We start from the raw sequence: 17402 nt of genomic DNA, 5'->3' as shown, positions 1-17402 counted from the left end.
TAAGAAAACCACTGCAAATCTCATTTCAGACCATTTAGAGATATGCCCCCTGGGAACTGCGAGCTCAGGCTGTTTAGCATCAAACAAATGGATCCACTCCATCCCTACCCTAATTAAATAAATCATTCAGTAATTCCACTGGGTTAAAGAACCAAAATATTAACAACCTTCAGGACCTACTCTTGCCAAATATGTCAGGGATCGTGTGTGTGTGTGTGTGTGTGTGTGTGTGTGTGTGTGTGTGTGTGTGTGTGTTCTGAGACACCACTACTGTTAAATAGGCAGAGCTAAGACTTAGGGGACTGGCAGATTATTGCAAAAAGGGCACGGGGAAGAGGGACTATGTTGTGAGCCTGGGAAAGAAGTTTGTGTGGGGACTGTGGGCAGTGAACGCGTTGGGAACAATATGGAAAACTGGGAGCTGCCTTGGAATCTACAGGGCCGGGTAAGAGAATGTCCGAAAGAAAAATGAGCAGGAGCGGGATGTGTGCAGAGTCGGAGAAGAGTCCAGGGCACCCGGAGTGGCTCCAGGAACGACGGACAACCCTCAAGGCTTTTGGGGGCGGTGGGTACTAATAGAACCCAGTGTCCGGGGTGCGCCGGGGAGGCTGCGAGCGCGGCGGGAGTGGGGCGCTGGAGGGTGAGGACGCGGGAGTGAGGAAGCAAAGCCTGGGCCAGGCAGGGGCCTCCCAGCTGGGCCCGGAGGCAGCAGGGGGACAAGGGCTAGGAGAGGGCATGGCGGCAGCGCGGCGGGAAGCGAGGGGCATCCGGACACTCACCCCGTTGGCCGCAGCCATCTGCCCCACGATCTCGATGGCCGTCCTGCTAAAGTACCTGCCGTCGCTGCCCACCACCGTGGTGCAGCCCCGGCGGTCACGCAGGTCGATGGACGATAGCATGCTCTGGATGAATTTGGGCAGGTAGTTGCGCTGGCCCTCGAAGAGGCCGGTAGGTCGCCGCAGACCCCCGCCGCCGGCCGGCCGCCGGTCCTCGTAGGGCGCGGTGGGCACTGTCAGCACCGGGATGGGGCTCCCCTCCGTGGCGCCTCCTGGCCGGTCCTGCTGAGGCTTCCGGGGCCAGAGGCAATCTGCAGCCTGCCGGGGGCCTCCGCCCACCTGGTCGCGCACCGGGACTCCGCCTCGCGCCCAGGCCCCCTCTCCGGCAGGTCGGCACCCTGCGCGCTGCACCCGCCCGCCTGGGGACTGCCCGCCCCTCCTCTCCGTGCGGCTGCTCGCTGACTCCCTCGGCGGAGATTGCTTCTGCCTTCCTGTAAAATTTTCTCCCGCCCACCTTCTCCGCTGCCAGACCGCCCGAGGTGTCCTCAGTTTCTCCCCAAGTTGGACTCACTTTCGGGGTGTCCCAAAAGCCTGATTCCAGGGCCTGCTAGCCCGACCCCAGTGACGCCTGCACCCGCGCCTGGCCCCAGCCTTCACGCGCGATCGCCGCCCTCCGGGGCACACCCTCCGCCAGAAAACAGCCGGCCGGCAGCGAGACTTTGGGCAGAGTCCGGGTTCCTCTCCGGCGCCAGGCCCGTCTCCCTGTCTCCCTGGGAGTGCGCAGCCTACACGCACCAGTTTCTCTTTAGAACAAGCACGGGAGGGATTTGGGAGGGGGCTGAAACCTTTTGCCATCAGCGAACAGCCTCAGCCAAAAATAACCCTGGAAAGGCGAGCTAAGAATGGTTATCTCCTGCCAGCGCTGAAATCGGAGGCTGGGTGCTGCCTGTGGGGTGTGTGTGTGTGTGTGTGTGTGTGTGTGTGTGTGTGTACCCTCCCACACCGACCATTTGTTGAAGGGAATCACCACTGTCAGACTTCAATCCAACAGGACCCACTCGAGCCATCCACACTTTCCCCAGCCTCCTCCAAAACAGCACACTTTCCGGTATGGACAATTCTTTTTTTTTTTTTTCACTTGTTTGTTTGTTGTGGTGGTTGCAACAGCAGCAACACAGACGACACATATTTCCCTATTCTTCTCGCCCTTCTCACCCTCCCTACCCAGCTCCTGCCTTAGAAACAGGCTTGGCCTACACTGTATCTGTCCACACTGCCTGAACTCTTCCCTGAATTAATCCTTTTCAATAGGAGGGGGCTAAATCCCTTATTAATGCCCTACCAGGAGTGAATGAATAAAGCCAAGTTAAAGGGGAACTGGGTACCACATACTGTGCTAGGTTCCTTTGCATGTATCCTTTCATTCTGCTGGAGCTAAAGATGTTCTGCCTCCTCTCCATAAAACGCACCCAAACTCCAAAACCAGGAAATTCTCCATAGAAAATAGGAGTGAAGAGAGACAAGACTAACAGGATAAACCGCAAAGCAGGAAGAAAGTTTTGTCTCCCATTTCGCTCAAGGAATTTTTGGACCCACCAAGGCTACTGTCCTGAAAGATCCTGCTGCTTCTCCTTCCCCAAATATTGTCCACTTCCTGAGAGTAAGGCTGACTTGCCGCAGGCTTATAAAGTGTTTGGTCACAGTAAGACAACTGTGAGTAATAACACACATTGTATACTGTTTTGCAATTGATAAAAGGCTTTGCATCTGTTTTTTCTTTGGAGGCTGAAGAAAAGAAGAATGGTATTCACGCAGTTCCCATTTTACAGATGAAAACAAGAGGACTTTTTCTGTGAAGTCAGGAAAGTGGTTACAATGGTACTTTCTGCCTGTCCGAATTATGTATTGCCCCTCCCCTTTCTATTAATAACATTGAAGTGTGATGGGACAACCACTGAAGCTGTCAGTTGAAACCTGCTGGGACTTTTTAGCCATTCTCTTCAACATAAAGAATGGGTGTTTTTGGAGGGGGTGAGAGGAATGGGGAAATGTTGTCAAAGAGTACAATGTTTTAGTTGAGACAGGAAGAATACATTTTGTTGAGATCTACAGCACAGCATGGTGACTGTAGTTTACAATGAAGTATTGTGTATTTCAAAATTGCTAAGACAATAAATTTCAAATGTTCTCACCACAAAAACGATAGGTTTTGAGGTGATGAATCTATTAATTCTCTGGATTTAATTATTCCACAATGTATACATATATCATAACATCACATTATACCTCCGTAAATACATACAATTTTAATTTGTCAATTTACATTTTTTAAAAGAATAGTGTGGCCAGTTGGGGAGGTAGTTTTTTTTTTTTTTTCCTCTAGTCTCTACTCAGTCTCCAAGATCCCATTCCCCATAAAATTCCTGTCACCCAGGTGGAGTGCAGTGGCACAATCATGGCTCACTGCACCCTCTCCCTCTTGGGCTCAAGCGATCCTCCCGCCTACAGGTACATGCCACCACACCCAGCTAATTTTTGTAGCTTTTGTAGACATGGGGTTTCACCATGTTGCCAAGGCTGGTCTCGAACTCCTCAGCTCAATCAATCTGCCCACTTTAGCCTCCCACAGTGCTGGGATTACAGGTGGGAGCCACCAAGCCCAACCCATAAAGTTCCTAACTTTTTATCTCCCTGGGAGTGCACAGCCTACACAAACCAGTTTCTCTTTAGAACATACTTAAGGGTCTTGGCTTAGCATCCAACAGACAGAACTTTAACACTTCTACAGATCTGTGCACCTGTCTATGGTGTGGGGTTTTTAAGATCTCTTTCTAATGACACTTTATTTTGCAAAGCAGGACAGTTTCATTCCCAGAAGAGCAGGTATGGTAAATCCTTTGTTCCAGTAATGAAGACAATGATCCAAACCCTAAGCCTCAGAGAAGCCCAGAAACCCTCCAGGCCTCCATCTCTCTGCTCCTAGCACCTGCCTCTCTCTTGACATCAACATCATTCTCCCCTCTCACAGCCCAGCTCCTTCCACAGACCCAGGGATTAGGCACCAGCACCTCAGACTAGATTTTAGAGAATTACCATTCAAGAGGCAATCCTCTTCCCTTGGTTCCAATTTCAAGGTTCTCAAAGACGGGAACAGGGCTAGTTTGAGGCAATGTGCCCCATCGCATAGCCAGAAAGAACCTTACAGTGAAAAGGAAAACAATTATTCCAAAGTAAAGGGGTGCTGATCCCCAGAGGGAGGACAGATGGGCAAACAAACAGTAACCGGGCCACCACATGCTTCACACTCACTGATCAAGGACTTCTAAAACCACTTTTCTTTTCTCTGAATTTATATAGGATTTTGTATGACTCATAAAGGAATGTCTTATAGGCTGATAACACCTTTCTATTCATGCTTACACTTAACGTTTAGGCTAGGATAATTTCCTAACCTCAGTGTCCTCACTATAAGATGGGAATTATTATAATCCCTACCTCATAAATTGTTGGGAGGATTAAAATACTTAGTAAAGTGCCTGACTAATAGAAAGGCATTCAATAAATGTTAGCTATTCATGGTGTCATCATCATTATATTGACCATTATTACTAATCTCCTGTATTGCAAGAATTACAGTTTATATTTTTGTAGACCATCACTGTAGCTAAAGGGTCTTTGGGCCATAGGTGATATTCCATAAAGGTTGGTTAAATTGATCTGTGGTTTTTGACTATGGAAACTCAGAACTCCCTCAAAATGTACAAAACAGATTTACCTGCTAAATAAATCTCTTCAAAGCTGACCCCAGGTTTGATTGAATTAATTCCAATGAATTTGTCACAATGATGGAGAAAGGAAACTTAGAGGGCCCCACAGTTGTTTGCTGGTAAAATGAGAAGTTTGGATTAGATCAATGTTTCCCAAAATATTTTCCTCAGAATGTTAGTGCCCCTCGAATCCTGCACAAAGCAAGAGTTTCATGACCAAGTAGCTTTTAAAACTCCTGTACACTCTACTCCCATTCTTCACAATGCACACTTTCATATTAAAAGTTCTGAGAGGTCCTCAACAGAAGACATCACTTAACTTTTTTTTTTTTTTTAAGACAGATTCTCACTCTGTCACCCAGGCTGGAGTACAGTGGCCACCACTCCTGGCCTAAAAATTTTTTAACCTGGTGCTTCCCAATCTAAACTCACAGGGACCAGTTTTCTTAATGAAAGAGAATCAGACTAGCTTGTATCCATAGCTGGTGACACTCCCCTGCCCCATTCCTTGTATGTCCTCAGTGGACTAGGTCAGGAATAAATAAATTTTCCTGATTCTCAAGGGCTGGTCACTCCTTTGCACTGAGCTCAAAGCTTCTCTGTAGCATGGGTCACAATGAATGGTAGCCCTGATAGCCTAGAGTAGCCTTTCAGCCTTCTCTGAGCCTCTAAAGACTGAGGATCCTTGGCATGAAATGGAGCAACTGATATACCCTTGCTTCCCCTGGGGACTCTCTTGCTCTCAAAAAGGCATCAGCCATCATCTCCATCTAGAGAATATACTAGCTGACTCAGCTTGACCAGCCTGTACCAAAATGAGAATCTGGGTAAAATAAGCATTGAAACACTTCATTCCTTGTAGATTCACAAAACATATTAGCATATTAAAGACTATGAAGTTCTGCAGGAAAAAAAAACCTATTTAACTTTAATCCAACATTGCCAAGTTTTATTTGACCATGGAAGATTTTTCCAAAACACTTACAAACAGATCAAGGACATTAATCTTTCATGAAACACTAGATCCCTAAGGTCCTCTCCAGCTACATCATTCTGTGATTTTCTTTTTTATTTATGATGCATTAAAAGATTAATCTCTATCAGACTTCCATTTAGAAATTCACCAGAATGTGCAAAGGCAGCAGGTAAAATTGCTGAAGGGTATTATAAAAATACCCTCCAGTGATTTTTGAAACTTAAACTGAAATATTTATATAACTATATATTTCAGTTTGTATATTATATATATATGTATATACACACATATATATGTGTGTATATATATTGGTGTATGTATATCTATATCTATGTATATATGGCATTATATCCATTTTACAGATGCAGAAACTGAGCTTTAGAGGGGGTGAGCAATTGGTCCAAAGCCACACAGCACACAGGTAGTCATTGATAAAGGTAAAAACAAGAGTTGAAGCCTGAGGTGTAAGGACACAGAGACAAGTACACAAATGTTTACAAGTTACACATATGACACGTGCCTTTAACATGAATTTCTTGAACATTCATTTAGAGGCCTTACAATGAAGACATCAGAGTGGCAGCAAGTTCTGTTGGAATCAGGGGAGCGTGTTCTTCTATAATCCCCTGGCTAACAGGAAAGCACACTGATTTGGCCCATGGTAGTTATACACTCCCATTGAGTCAGGGGCCACTTCTATGCACACAGGAGGTGCTAAAAATATGCTGTTGACTCATTGCCTCTAAGAGCAGAAGAAATGCCAAAAGTAGAGGACAAGAGGCAGAAAAGCACACGGAAAAATGTCGTAGGGCAGTCCTCTGAGGAAGTGTTAGATCCCTTTGAAATCTGTCCAAACACTTTCTTGTGCTGGGGAAAGTCAATTACATATTTCAAGCAACCCCACATGTCATACGAGTATCTTGTACGTGTTTGTGTACTCGTGTCTGTGAACTTACATCTCAGACTTCAACTTCTCGCTCCCCACCCTTATCAATGACTGCCTGCATGGCCTTGGGCAAGTTGCTTTCCCTCTTCAAAGCTCAGTTTCTGCATCCATAAAATGGACATAATGCTACCTACCTCATGGGGTTAGTGATCACATTTAAGGAGCTAATATGTGGAAATTGCTTACACAGTACCTATCACATAATAAGGGTTTAATAAGTGTTTGATGTAATTGTTTTGATTATTACTACTATTACTAAAATAATAATTACTACAATAATAGTGATTCTTATTCTCTATATTAGTATTATCTTTGAAAATGGGCATGGATTATGTCTATGTAACACTTTTGGCACAATATCTAGCACTATATCACACACAAATTAGAGAATTCATGTTATTAAGGATGAAAAACTATTTTTACTGACCCTTCAATTCTTCGTAAGTAACTGCAAAAGAAGCCATTATCCCAACACATGAAATAAAAAAGAAAATTCAGTTCCTCTGGAGTTTGTTTTTGGAGGTAGCCACAGGATACCTAATTTTTTTTTCTTTTCAGAGAGACCGAGGGGCTCACTAGGTTGACCAGGCTGGTCTTGAACTCCTGGTCTCAAGCCATCCTCCCACCTCAGCCTCCCAAAGTGCTGGGATTACATGCATGAGCCACCACATCCAGCCTACCTAAAATATTGAATGCTGTTAATAAATCTCCTGAGGCCAGCATAAGAAGGTGATGGGCAAAACTAATGCAGGTATGTTTTTCTGGCTTTTTCATGTATTGGGCCAAACTTTGAAAAGCACTTACTATTAATGGCTAACTTGCAAAATTTGTGATTTATTAAAAGCAGATTTTAATTGTTTTACCTAAAAATAATAGGCCTCTGATCTGCCAAAGATGAAGATTTAATTTCTAGGTGTTCCCCACAATACCTAGAAACATCAGTGGAATCGAGTATTAAACACTTTAGAACTATTCTCATCAAAGTTCTTTAATATATAATACAGCAAAAGAAAAGTTTCTTTTCTAAAGGCTTCTCTATACTTTTTTTAATAGTTGAATTTCATTTCTGAAGGCTCCTAAAAAGAATAGAATTTAGATCTTTATTAAAGAGGAAATATATTTTCCATGTTTAATTTAAATGACATTCCATCAGTCATTTGCAATCTTAGCCTACACAGAATTTTTTTTTTTTTTTTGGTAGTTTTTATGTTTGGCTTTAGGAGGGGATTCCCAATAATCTCTATATAAATATTTCTAATCTCTATATAAATATTTTAACATTTCAATGTAAATTAGTTTTTTAAAACTATTTTATCCATAAAAATAATGAATTTGCATGGCTGACGGTGAAATAATATGTTACCAGGACCCCTCAGTTTTGGGGGTTGTGAGTAGATCCCATCTTCATGTTCCTCCAGCCCAGCCCAAGCCTGGCTCAGGGCCTCCTCCCCCATTTGCCAGGAACCACCATCCCCAGGGATTCTATGTGCCCTGCCTGACCAGTGTTCTCCATCAGAGTTTACCAATCTTTTGTTCATTCCCTCAGAGCACAGCTAAGCAAGAGTACACTAATTTGAAAATTAACTCAAGCAAATAGAGGAACAATATCCCCAACACATTGCATTTTAACATAGGGTTTCCTGGACACACTGTTTCAACCCAAGAGTTGGGCTAATAGTAGGAGTTCCATCTGCTAAAATACGGCTGTCAGCTTCAGAGGGAAATTCATGAACGTCTTCGTAGTTTGTTTTTACGTTTCACTTGGCACTGTTTCTAAAATTTCCTCTGAAGCCAAAAAATAAGTTATTTCCCAGCACACTGGGCACTTTTCATTTATCATTGGATTGATTTTTGTAACTTGCAGTAGGAGCTGAAATCGACCAGGGGGTTCTTATCCAACAGACAGCAGCAAAACTCTTTGTGTATCTGCGTTCCTTTCAACAAGCGTGACTTCCTCAATGGCATCATTCGTGAGCGTAACACAGAGCTCAGCAATAACGTTTCTTCACTAACCCTACCAGGTATCCAACATAGGATGTTACTTCCTTTCACTGTTTTCCGACTCCTGGCAGATATTAATCATTGGGATTTGGGAACAAGGAAATAGAATTTCTGAGAATGCTTGGGAATTCCCAAATTCATATGATTTTCATAACACTTCACTTACAAGTTTTTGAAAAATAATAAATGACTATAATAACAAGCAAATAGTCGTTTTTTTCTGTAACAGGATTATATGAAAAGTTTTAGTAGTCTTCTGTTTTAAAGAGATATGATAACAAATGATGATTTATTATTATTAGGAGCCAACATATTGTAACAAGATTATAAAATCCAATAGCATTAATAGAGAAAACATTAAAAAGAAATGAATGTTATCACAAAATAAATGCTAAAGAAAAGTCCTTTAAAGATTGAAAGGTAACACCACAAATACTTAATGCTTTAATCGTTGTTTACATGACATTGTTATACAAGGCATCAATCATCCCCTCCAATACCATTTAAATAACATAACATTCTGATCTCCTGGCAAGATGAATAGCACTAGAAAGAAGCAACTGTCAAAATTGCCGATTTAAGGGTATATTTTGTTTCTAAAACTTGGCATTTCTTAGAAAACCTCTCATAGGATTTGTAAAACATATACTATGCCTAGGAACACATTAATATTTATTTGCAGAAATGGTTCACTGTTAGCAGTGGACAAGGCCATGAACACACACTTGTAACACAGCAACAGATACAAGAAAGTCTGACTGAGGCTCCTTTACTGCTCCTGTCCTGTTCACCTTAACTTTCATCTCCACATGTCAGTGCTTCCTCATCTTGCTTGACTTGAAGTCAGTGCATTTCTTCAAGCCAGTAAGTTCTCTATACTGACTATTAAGCTGTAATTTTCACAGGAAAATTAGAATGTTCCCTTCCCATTTTCCTAATTTCTCAACTGATTTTTCTCAGAATTCAGAATCCATAAATATTGAAATGCCAGGAGAGAATTTCCAAATGGAAATGCTGTTCCCTTCGTCCATTTTCAGAAGAAACCGTAGGATAGTGTTATCCTTCTCTTCTCCAATTTTTTTTTTCCTGCAAACTTATGGTTATCACCTCTTTAAGTGAGTAGCTCACAATTTTGCCTCCCCTGCAAATGGTCCCAAAACAGTGAAGTGGGTCCTCTTTAGCTGTGTCTTTAGTACATAATCCTGCATTTCTGACCATATGCAGGGAGTGTGACCCAGGGAAGGATCCCTGACTCAATGGGATTTCTCTTGCTGTCTCTAGAATTTGAACACCGGAACCCAGACGTACAGAGGCTGGGAGCCATCGTGGTGTGCTATATTGATGACAGCAGCAGTGGGTGGTGTGGGGGCAGTTAATTGACAGCTACCTGTTGCTGACATCCCAGCAACTGCCTGAACCTCCTCTTTCCCAGTCATAAGATATCTAAGATTCTGCAGTATTCTTCATTAAATCCTAGCATGGTTTAAGCTAGCCAGAATTAGGTTCTGTTGCTTTCAATCAACAGAACCTTAGCTAATACGTTGTTATTTCCTGGTCTTTGTTCCTTTAATTTTCCAGGAAAAGAAGGGAAAATGGCTTACTGGTTTTAAAAAGAGACAAGGGACAACATACCATTTATGCAAAATTTAGAAGCACTCAAAGGAAACTCTGGAAAGTTCCTGAGACATATATATGTAGGATCAGCATAAAACTTGAACAGTGTATCTAGATCATGGTTGCCATGGTTGCCTTGACACAATGAACATCTGTATCAAGATCATATTTTCTTGGTGGGACAGAGAGAAGCACAAGGCGGGACTCACATTTACAGTAATCCTTGTTTTCCAGGAACCATACAACCCAGTTTGTCCAGAGCTGTTCATCTTAAGTTTGTTATCCCACCATAATTATAAATAGAACCTCCTTTTTCTCTCAAGAATATCCCACTTTGGATGATAATTTCTGTGACTACCCATTAAGAATATTTAATAACTATAGAAAACTGCTTCTCTATATTTTTTGTATGTTTGAAACATTTTATAACAGAAATATCTTTAAAGTTATCACCTACACAGAATATAGCTGCCAAATGCTCCTACTCTGCTATTCTAACCATGAATCCCTCTGGGGCCCCTTCCTCCTACGGCACTTGTAAGGATGAAATGAAATAAGCTCTATGAAGTGCCCAACAGTGACCAACACTGAATAAAATACAGCCACCATAGGAGGCCTTCCCTTATGTTCACCAAACTCCTGATAAGTTATTCGGTGATGTTTTAATCTTAATATTTTATGTAGATTATACATTCATCTGATTCAAAATGCAAAAGGTACAAAAGCATATACAGTTAAAAGTTTCCCAACCCACTACCATTTATCTCCCTGGAGGCAACTGTTTCCAGATTTTTGAATATCCTTAAAGAATATCATATGTATGGAAAAGAGAGATTATATATTTATATGCATCTGTGTATGCATATTCCTATGATAGGCTCACAAAGTCTCCTTGAAGAGATATCATTATTACAAATACCCCTCAATTTACAATAGGGTTATATTCCAATAAACTTATGAAAATATTGTAAGCTGAAAATGCATTTAATACACTTAACCTACTAAACATCATAGCTTAGCTCGGCCTACCTTAAACACTCACATTAACCTACAGTTAGGCAAAATTATCTAAGAGAAAGCCCATTTTATAATAAAGTGGGCTTTGAATATCTCATGTAATATAATGAATACTGTACTGAAAGTGGAAAACAGAATGGTTGTATGAGTACTCAAAGTACAGCTTCTGCTGAATGTGTATTGCTTTCAAACTATCTTAAAGTTGAAAAATCGTAAGTCAAAATATTCTAAGTCAGGGATTGTTTGTACTTCTACTTTACATGATGAAATTGAGCCTTGAAAAGATTAAGTGACTCGCCCAAGGTCACACTGGCAGTTAAATAGTGAAACTTGGATCCAAATTGTTCAGTCACTACATGTATTGTCTTGAAATTTGAAAAAGTGGAAGAGGAATTAAACTACTAAATTGAAGGACTATTTTAGGCATAGAAGAAGCAGATGCCTTCATGTCCAAGTGATTGTGAAAAGCCCACTTGCCCCAAAATATGTCTCCTGGTCATATGAAATTCCACCATTTCAGATTTTTACCTGGGGATTTAGAGTAATCTGCTGTTTTCCTAGAGCTCCCCTAAAATAGAAATAGAAAATTTTGGAAGGCTAAATATATGCTAACATTGGAAAACTCATTTTCTCCCCTTCGTAAGGCAAGGTACTGAAGGAGGGGGCCCTACGGGCTGTGCAGGGACATCCTGGAGGCATGGGGAGAAGAAACTGAAAGGCAAGTTTGTATGGAACAAAGAATACCGATCTCAGGATTCTCCCTTGAACCTGCCCTAACTTTGTTCAAATAGACTTAGCCACTGACCTGCTGTCAAAAGACCACAGCCAATCTGACTTGTTTTCAATATAATGATGAATATTGATTTGGTCCCTTCATCCAACATTCTCAGCTGGATCTTTTTTGACCAAGGATATACATTACTAGGTGAGTACAGGCAGTTAATTCTTCCACACGGGACTTCGGAGTTTCTGAGTTAACCAGAATCACCCACCTTAACATCTGCCAGTTTATACCCCAAGTCCTGACCAGTGCCCCCTACCTGCTATGCCTCATGTTTTCAATAGAGCATAAAATCAGAAATGAAAGATGAAACATCATAGCCAATATCACAGAAATACAAAGGATCCTAAGAAACTGCTAGGTATAATTACACACTAACTAATTGGATCATCTAGAAGAAATGGATAAATTCCCAGACACATAAAACCTACCAAGATTGACTCATGAAGAAATTTAAAAATCTGAACAGACTAATAGCAAGCAAGGAGGTTGAATCTGTAAGAAAATGTCTCCTATCAATGAAAAACCCAAAACCAGATGGCTTCCCAGATTAATTCTACCAAATATTTTAAGAAGAACTAATACCAGTCCTTCTCAAACTCTTCCAAAAAGCTGAAGTGGAGGGAATACTTCCAAACTCATCTTACAGGGCCAGCATTACCCTGATTCCAAAGCCAGACAAGAACACTACAAGAAAGGAAAATGACAGGCCAATATCCTTGATCTACATAGATGCAAAAATCCTCAACAAAATCCTAGCAAACCAAATTCAATAGCACATTGAAAGAATCATTCACCATGATCATGTCATGGTTCAACATAAGCAAATCAATACATATAATATACCATATTAGAAAAATAAAGGATAGAAACTATATGGCCATCACAATAGATATAGAAAAAGTTTTTGACAAAATTCGAAACCCTTTCATGGTGAAAAAAAAAACACCCAACAGATCACGTATTGAGGGACTGTATCCCAACAAAATAAAGGCCATATATGACAAACCCATAGCTAACACCATGATCAATGGTGAAAAGTTGAAACTTTTCCTCTACCATCAGGAACAAGACAAGGATGCCCACAGACACCACTTCTCAGGGTAATTAGGCAAAAGAAAGAAATAAAAGGCATCCTAATAGGAAAGGAAGAAGTGAAACTGTCTCTACTGACGGCATGATCTTGTTATATATAGAAAACCCTACAAACTTCACTAAAAAAAGGTTAGAACTCAACACAAAGAAGGGAACAATAGACACTGGGGGACTCCAAAGGTGGGAGGGAAGGATGGTGGGAGCAAGGGTTGAAAAACTACCTATCGATTACTATGCTCACTGCTTGGGTGGTGGGATCATTAGAAGCCCAAACCTCAGCACCATGCAATATACCTGTTTAAGAAACCTGTACATCTACCCTCCTGACTCTAAAATGAAACATACAATATTTAAAAAACAAAAACAAATAAATAAAATTTGAAAACTGTTAGAACTGAACTGATAGGTGAAATCAGTAAAGTTGTAGGATACAAAATCAACAGATAGAGCCTTGAACACAGCAACATCCAGCTGTCTGACACGAAAGTCTCAGGGGCAAGAAAACCTCTATATGAACTCAGAAACAATGAGCTAAGTTGTGTTTATGTCTGAAAGGATGTTAAGAACTTCATTCATGTTACATCAGAGCCAACAGAAAGAACCAACAGGAAACCTGTACCCAACAAACAGAAATGACAAGATGAAGGGAAAGCAGAGGTAAGGGCTTACCTTAGAAAGGGCAAGTGATTAGCTCAATATGCAATACAATGTTTGCTCCTGAGCCAAAAATTTGTACAATAATTTGGACATTACTTGCACAACCAGAAAAATCAGCCACTCATTAGGAAAATGTGTTTCTGTAGAAGTCTTAGGACTCAGCTATCTATAATAACATGAAAAGACAATATTTTCATCCAAAATGAGTATTTTTGTTTGTCTTGGCTTGTTATTCTAACGTCAACAGCCTCTAAATAAACTGTTGAAGTACATGATATAACCACCTCTTTCTCCATCTTTCCCATTGCTCCCATAGGGTTTCAGTTGTGCAATTTCACCATTAGCAAAGCTTTTTGCTGAAATCTGGCTTTTCAAAGGGAGAGTATCCAGAAACAGAAGATGCTGATCTGGGAGGCTCTTCCTAATAGAACTGCTGCTTCAGTTTAACTTGAAAAAGCCCACACCCAGTTCCTAATGACAAACATCTGAACACCGGGTCTTCCCCTGAGCAAGACCATGCTATGCCTCCTGCTCGCTCTGTTCTATAAGCAACCCACAGATTGCTCCCTGTGAAGAGGAGCCTGCAAGGGGAGCAGCATTCCACCAGACCCTGATTTAGCAAGATATTTCCATATCATTCCCCCAACCAGCTGGAAGTCCTCCACTGCTCTTGTGTAAAAATCTAACTCATCTCACTGAATTTCCTGATTTAAAAGTCTAATTCATTTCACCAAAAGTGTGACAGAAGGAAACCAAGTACACCATCTCTCTCTTACCAAACCAAAGCTATTGCATGTGCATTCTGGGGGGAAAACATGGTCCAAATATGTTATGGAGGGGGTGCCAGCCCAGTGTCATCCTCTTACTATTGCCATAGGATCTTGGCTGATGGCATCAGAGGAAAAACAAGTTTATCGATTACTTTCAACCATTAAGCTCACTCCTCCATGAAAAATATGTCACAAGTCCAATGTCTCTTATTAAAATAAGCACTGCAAAATATAAAGGAGTCACAGTTTTAAAATGGGACACACGTTCTCTAAGCAGTGAACCACGTTAGAGGTGCACTGTTTACAATGTATAAAGTCCCCTGGAGCCAGGGTTAGGAAGCACATCTGTTCTTTGATGTTCTGGGATGAAGGAGAAAGGAAAATGTGCTGCCAGAAGTGAGTGGGAAGGAGCCCATGAGATAAAGGAAGTAAATCCATTTGCTGATTGCAATAATAATGGTAATACACGAAGCTATACATACATACATACATACATACATACATACATACATACATGCAAACTTTCACATTTTTAAAAAAAAAGAACTTAAGGCTTCCACTCATGTAATCAGCCCTTATGAACTCTCCTGATTAGCTGCAAGGAAAATCTTCCTTTCTCCTCTTTCTTGCACCATCCTGGGCTCCCTTTTGACTTGTTTTTTTTTTTTTTAACTTATAAACGATCAGCTCATATTCTGAAGTTTGTAGTCCCCTCCCGCCCCCTCTCTCTATATACGGCTCATTTACATTGGCAGCTGTCGTGCTGCTGGGCATCCTCAAACCCACAAATTTCCCTTTAATGTTTGAGCAGACAAACATGATCATGCACTAGGCATCACTGTGCCACTCAAAATGCTTTTTTTTTTTTATTGCATCTGAGAGAAATCTCAAGGTTGCAAACCTGGAGTCAGAATTGTCTCCATGTGTCTCAGTGGGAAGAGTATCGTGCGAAGAAACAAGTTGATTCTACTAATCAAAAGGAATTTTTTTTGATATCAGGTCATCCTCCGAATGAATTTATATTACCGAGTGGAGGGTCACATGAAGAAAATGGTCAAACAGCACCACCTAGAGCAAGAGCTGAGAAGTGCAGCGGAGCCGGGCTGTGTCAGGAAAGAAAAGCAAGCTGGGGCCTGGCTCAGCGCTCTCCCCTCTGCTCCTGTCTGCACGGAAAGATTAGGATGACAGTGGCAGGAAGCCTGTGCACCTAGTATGCATCACTTGAAGGGAACACACAGATTCCAGTAAACAGTTGGAAGGAAATGTTAATACCAGGCTCTGCTAAACAATATGAAATGACTCCTAGATGAGACAAGCGACTTTCATCAAAGTTCCCTGATACCTGAAAAGACAGCCCAGGGGATCCTGCACTACATGTGGTGTATGTAAATTAAGCGAGTTTTTTTCCCCTTTGTAATCAAGGCTCATACACAAACAAAATCACACTTTAGAAACGGCCTATTTCAACTTGTAACTAGCTTGCTTTCAGGGGCTCCAGGTCAAAAAGAAATAGAGCACAAAGACGTTTTCTCCTTAGGGATCATACACAAATTCACTCTGTCCGTTTCTTTCCCACATGGAGCAACAAAGCCGTCAGACCTCTCCATCCACACATCGGGTGCTTCCTGATTAAAGTGAGATAAATCACAGCCCTCTCTCTCTAGATGGCAGGCGACAAGAGGGGGATGCTTGCCTCAAGAAGTCCTCCCCATCCCTCTGCATTCATGCAAGCCCGAGCGGAGAGATGCAAGAAATTACGGATGCATTTTAATTCCCCAGACCCTGCAATTAAAAATGGAAATTTTTTGGCCACGCCTGTTGGCTCACGCCTGTAATCCCAGCACTTTCAGAGGCCGAGGTCGGCGGATCACCTGGGGTCAGGAGTGCGAGACCAGCCTGGCCAACATGGTGAAACCCTGTCTCTACTAAAAATACAAAAATTAGCTAGGAATGGTGGTGGGCGCCTGTAGTCCCAGCTACTCGGGAGGATGAGGCAGGAGAATCACTTCAACCCGGGAGGCAAAGTTTGCAGTGAGCCAAGATCGCACCACTGCACTCCACTCTGGGTGACAAAGCAAGACTTCATCTCAAAAAATGTTTTTAAAAAATGGAAGTGTTGTTCTTTCATTTGTAAATGTGTTTTGGTAAAAGAGGGGCAGTTTAAGCAACCCTTTCTATTGTCTACATTGTTAAAATTCATCCGACATGGACTCTTGACTCCGTTTTGCCTGGGCAGACCCAATTCAAGCATTTACAACAGCTATAACCTCCTCAAATCAAAAAGAGGAATCAGCATTATTGCTAAGTTCAAATAAGGTCTTGTTTGATTTCATTTTTATTTTTGAATGCAGCCATTCCTCCATGTGCTGTCATCAGGTAAGATTGTCAGTCCTGATTAGGTAAAGGTATTATTACAAAATGCAATTCTTAAAAATTCAGTGTCTAACTACACTTTTACTAAGCCTTTCCCCCTCCCCTATGTATTCTCCCTTAGACACCCCTTTTCAAATTTAAAATCACAGAAACTAAAATATGATGCCTAAAGAGAGCCTAGCGACTGCCCAGTCCTCTAATTTGATGAGTGGGAGTACTGAAGCCCAGAGGAGGTCAAGTAATTTGTTCCCAATGTCTTAGATAAGAAGAAAATAACCAGCTGGGAAATCCCACTCATGTCAAGGCAGAGGCACAGGGCCAGAGACTGTGGTTGAATTGTGCCACACTCCTACATCCTTCTTTAGGAATCACAGAACATTCCTGTGTTGAGTCGGAGTCACTGACTTCCTTTTCAGGCTGATTGAGTTCTGTCCTTACAGGCTGCGACAAGAAGTTTTGGTATTATGCTACACCAAGACCATTTATCTAGTTCAAGAAATGCACAGTCCTTAGAGCCCAGCAACTTTCCCCATGTCCAGTAAATGTAGCTTCTCCATTAGAAGCTGTCAGAATGGAGCCTTCTGGCTCATCTTGATTTTGATTTGTGCAAGAATGAATGGTTGTGCTAA

The sequence above is a fragment of the Pan troglodytes genome, chromosome 23, assembly GCF_028858775.2.
Source record: "Pan troglodytes isolate AG18354 chromosome 23, NHGRI_mPanTro3-v2.0_pri, whole genome shotgun sequence".
Classification (NCBI taxonomy): Eukaryota; Metazoa; Chordata; class Mammalia; order Primates; family Hominidae; genus Pan; species Pan troglodytes.
This window is presented reverse-complemented; position numbering follows the sequence as displayed.